Source organism: Oncorhynchus nerka, linkage group LG24, assembly GCF_034236695.1.
Source record: "Oncorhynchus nerka isolate Pitt River linkage group LG24, Oner_Uvic_2.0, whole genome shotgun sequence".
Lineage (NCBI taxonomy): Eukaryota > Metazoa > Chordata > Actinopteri > Salmoniformes > Salmonidae > Oncorhynchus > Oncorhynchus nerka.
The window spans coordinates 96,555,296-96,560,848 of NC_088419.1; positions in this window are offsets into that span (position 1 = coordinate 96,555,296).

The following is a 5,553-nucleotide window of genomic DNA, read 5'->3' on the forward strand; positions in this document are numbered from 1 at the left end:
GGCTCATAGGTCTATTCTCTATAATATAGTGCACTACTTTAGGGCTCATAGGTCTATTCTCTATAATATAGTGCACTACTTTAGGGCTCATAGGTCTATTCTCTATAATATAGTGCACTACTTTAGGGCTCATAGGTCTATTCTCTATAATATAGTGCACTACTTTAGGGCTCATAGGTCTATTCTCTATAATATAGTGCACTACTTTAGGGCTCATAGGTCTATTCTCTATAATATAGTGTTCTACTTTAGGGCTCATAGGTCTATTCTCTATAATATAGTGTTCTACTTTAGGGCTCATATGTCTATTTATTATAATATAGTGCACTACTTTAGGGCTCATAGGTCTCTGGTCAAGACTAGTGTACTATGTATGGGATAGTGTTCCATGCCGTTTGGGGAGATGAAACGTGTGAATCTGAGTCATCCGTTCCACACTGTCTTCTCCCTCCAGTCAAACAGAGAAAACCACTGGGCGTTGGGATGGGTTGAGGGTGGTGGGGGGGGAACCTGTGTATCAGAGAGGAAAGAGCCGTGACTTGAGTCTCTTATTAACCGTGATGTATTTTGTTACAGTTTAAATCTGACGATCAGGTTACCTCACATGACGAGAGATGACAGTCCTCTCCTTGCTCTCACACAGTCTCAGGATCCTTCCCCGAATAGCACCATATTCCCTACATAGTGCACTCTGCCCTTAAGGAGTGGGATGCCATTTGGGTTAACCTGAGACCTCCTCTAACAGTGTTTGACATGAAACATTAAAAGAACACAAAGCGTAACTCTCGTACGAAGCAGAGTAGACTGTGTTGCGCCGGTGTACGCATACAGCTTGAACCCCTCTTTGTGTGACACTGATCTGCGTTGTCATGGAGCTAATGGCGGAAGGTTGACGTACAATTCTAAGAGACAAGTTCAAAAAAGCCATCTAGGACATCTCTGCCTGATACCTGGGTTAACACCGCTCACAGAGACTAGAGCACCTGGGTTAACACAGCTCACAGAGACTAGAGCACCTGGGTTAACACAGCTCACAGAGACTAGAGCACCTGGGTTAACACAGCTCACAGAGACTAGACGTCCTGGGTTAACACAGCTCACAGAGACTAGACCACCTGGGTTAACACAGCTCACAGAGACTAGAGCAGAGCACCTCACAGAGACTAACCACAGCTCACAGAGACTAGACCACCTGGGTTAACACAGCTCAGAGACTAGAGGGACATGGAGTATTAACTACCACCTGGGTTAACACAGCTCACAGAGGGACATGGCAGTATTAACTACCACCTGGGTTAACACAGCTCACAGAGACTAGACCACCTGGGTTAACACAGCTCACAGAGACTAGACCACCTGGGTTAACACAGCTCACAGAGACTAGACCACCTGGGTTAACACAGCTCACAGAGACTAGACCACCTGGGGTTCACAGAGACTAGAGCACAGCTCACAGAGACTAGACCACCTGGGTTAACACAGCTCTCAGAGACAGACCAGTTAACACAGCTCACAGAGACTAGACCACCTGGGTTAACACAGCTCACAGAGACTAGACCACCTGGGTTAACACAGCTCACAGAGACAGAGTTAACACAGCTCACAGAGAGGTCCTAACACAGACGTGGCACCTGGGTTAACACAGCTATTAACTACCACCTGGGTTAACACAGCTCACAGAGACTAGAGGGACATGGCAGTATTAACTACCACCTGGGTTAACACAGCTAGGAGAGACTAGAGGGACATGGCAGTATTAACTACAACCTGGGATAACACAGCTCACAGAGACTAGAGGGACATGGCAGTATTAACTACCACCTGGGTTAACACAGCTAGGAGAGACTAGAGGGACGTGGCAGTATTAACTACCACCTGGGTTAACACAGCTAGGAGAGACTAGAGGGACATGGCAGTATTAACTACCACCTGGGTTAACACAGCTCACAGAGACTAGAGGGACGTGGCAGTATTAACTACCACCTGGGTTAACACAGCTCACAGAGACTAGACCACCTGGGTAAACACAGCTCACAGAGACTAGAGGGACATGGCAGTATTAACTACCACCTGGGTTAACACAGCTCACAGAGACTAGAGGGACATGGCAGTATTAACTACCACCTGGGTTAACACAGCTAGGAGAGACTAGAGGGACGTGGCAGTATTAACTACCACCTGGGTTAACACAGCTAGGAGAGACTAGAGGGACATGGCAGTATTAACTACCACCTGGGTTAACACAGCTCACAGAGACTAGAGGGACGTGGCAGTATTAACTACCACCTGGGTTAACACAGCTCACAGAGACTAGACCACCTGGGTTAACACAGCTCACAGAGACTAGACCACCTGGGTTAACACAGCTCACAGAGACTAGACCACCTGGGTTAACACAGCTCACAGAGACTAGACGTCCTGGGTTAACACAGCTCACAGAGACTAGACCACCTGGGTTAACACAGCTCACAGAGACTAGAGGGACATGGCAGTATTAACTACCACCTGGGTTAACACAGCTAGGAGAGACTAGAGGGACATGGCAGTATTAACTACCACCTGGGTTAACACAGCTCACAGAGACTAGAGGACCATGGCAGTATTAACTACCACCTGGGTTAACACAGCTAGGAGAGACTAGAGGGACATGGCAGTATTAACTACCACCTGGGTTAACACAGCTCACAGAGACTAGAGGGACATGGCAGTATTAACTACCACCTGGGTTAACACAGCTCACAGAGACTAGAGGGACATGGCAGTATTAACTACCACCTGGGTTAACACAGCTAGGAGAGACTAGACCACCTGGGTTAACACAGCTCACAGAGACTAGAGGGACATGGCAGTATTAACTACCACCTGGGTTAACACAGCTAGGAGAGAATAGACCACCTGGGTTAACACAGCTCACAGAGACTAGAGGGACATGGCAGTATTAACTACCACCTGGGTTAACACAGCTAGGAGAGACTAGACCACCTGGGTTAACACAGCTCACAGAGACTAGAGGGACATGGCAGTATTAACTACCACCTGGGTTAACACAGCTAGGAGAGAATAGACCACCTGGGTTAACACAGCTCACAGAGACTAGAGGGACATGGCAGTATTAACTACCACCTGGGTTAACACAGCTAGGAGAGACTAGACCACCTGGGTTAACACAGCTCACAGAGACTAGACCACCTGGGTTAACACAGCTCACAGAGACTAGACCACCTGGGTTAACACAGCTCACAGAGACTAGACCACCTGGGTTAACACAGCTCACAGAGACTAGAGGGACATGGCAGTATTAACTACCACCTGGGTTAACACAGCTCACAGAGACTAGAGGGACATGGTAGAATTTAGTTGGTGTCTACACTTTACACTTACATGCGACTTCTGCTATCAGAATTTAAAGATCGCATTGAATAGTCTGGTCCAGATCCATATTCCACCATTTTGTTGTATGCAGACATGTCACATCCTGATCTGTTACACCGGTCTTTGTCATGGTCTCCCCCCCCTCCTCCCCCCTCCAGGTGTCATCCATCTTCCCCATTATCCCCAGTGTATTTATACCTGTGTTCTCTGTTTGTCTGTTGGCAGTTTGTTTTGTTCGTCAAGTCCACCAGCAGTTTTCCCCTCGGTTCCTGTCTGTTTCTAGTTCGTGTCTGTTTCTAGTTCCTGTCTGTTTCTAGTTCCTGTCTGTTTCTAGATCCTGTTTCCTAGTTTTTACCGGTTTTTGACCATTCTGCCTGCCTTGACCCTGAGTCTGCCTGCCTTGACCATTCTGCCTGCCTTGACCCTGAGTCTGCCTGCCTTGACCCTGAGTCTGCCTGCCTTGACCCTGAGTCTGCCTGCAGTCCTGTACCTTGTCACACCACCCTGGACTAGTGACCTTGACCCTGAGTCTGCCTGCCGTCCTGTCCTGCACTCCCCTGCAGTCACTACGCTACAGTCACTCCCCTACAGGCACTACCCTACAGTCACTCCCCTGCAGTCACTACGCTACAGTCACTCCCCTACAGGCACTACCCTACAGTCACTCCCCTACAGTCACTCCCCTACAGTCACTCCCCTACAGGCACCACCCTACAGTCACTCCCCTACAGGCACTACCCTGCAGTCACTCCCCTACAGGCACTACCCTACAGTCACTCCCCTACATTCACTCCCCTACAGTCACTCCCCTACAGGCACTACCCTGCAGTCACTCCCCTACAGGCACACCCCCTACAGTCACTCCCCTACAGTCACTCCCCTACAGTCACTCCCCTACAGTCACTCCCATACAGCCACTCCCCTACAGGCACTACCCTACAGTCACTACCCTACAGTCACTCCCATACAGCCACTCCCCTACAGGCACTACCCTACAGTCACTCCCCTACAGTCACTCCCCTACAGTCACTCCCATACAGCCACTCCCCTACAGGCACCACCCTACAGTCACTCCCCTACAGTCACTCCCCTACAGTCACTCCCATACAGCCACTCCCCTACAGGCACCACCCTACAGTCACTACCCTACAGTCACTCCCATACAGAACACAACTAAGCGTTGCGATGGGTCACTGAAGCAAAAAAACGAATTTGTCTACTGAGCAGAAAATGCACTGTAGAGGAGAGTGGAGGAATTTGAGCCAAAGGGGTAAGTTGTTGTTTTTTCATGAAACCAAATGAAACAAAATGTATAATTTGAATAAACATTTGGAAAGAGGTCATCGCTGTGAAGGAAGAAACCAAATGGAAAAAGTGGTAAGTAATGTCTAAAAAAAAACAGATTTTCACCAAGTCATGTGCATTTTTTGTGTTAGAGGTTTCATGATGCTTGTATCTCAAAGAAAATAGATCCCTTTTAAGATGGTTCTATCTGTCAGTCGGGGTCTTTATAAGCATCAATACGGGGCCCAAAACCTAACATGACAGTGCATCTTTGTAGCTGTGTGAGCTAATATAGTCAAAATGTTTGCTTTGGGGTAAGTTGAGCCAATGGTTGAGCTAATGGCAAGTTGAGCAAACTGAAGTGTTTTCTTCCCAGGCATAAGGCATTATCACTGGGATACGAGGTAACAACAGGGCCTGGCTAAGTGTTTTCTTCCCAGGCATAAGGCATTATCACTGGGATACGAGGTAACAACAGGGCCTGGCTAAGTGTTTTCTTCTCAGGCGTAAGGCATTATCACTGGGATACGAGGTAACAACAGGGCCTGGCTAAGTGTTTTCTTCTCAGGCGTAAGGCATTATCACTGGGATACGAGGTAACAACAGGGCCTGGCTAAGTGTTTTCTTCCCAGGCTCAAGGCATTATCACTGGGATACGAGGTAACAACAGGGAGTTGTTCGGCAGAAGTCACGTGACTCTTGAGCTACGGTTCAGAGGACTTCCTGAATGACTAAAAAGACATGAAAACATTAGACAGAGGCATTCAACCGTTACCATGGAGTCAGGCTGTAGTGCTTTCATTTAAGTGTAAGTGTACTGTAAATATTTGTCAGTTGAGCTTGAGTTCAAGTGCCTAAGCCCAGAAAGGCATTGGTTGAGCTCGATGGATCGTGACT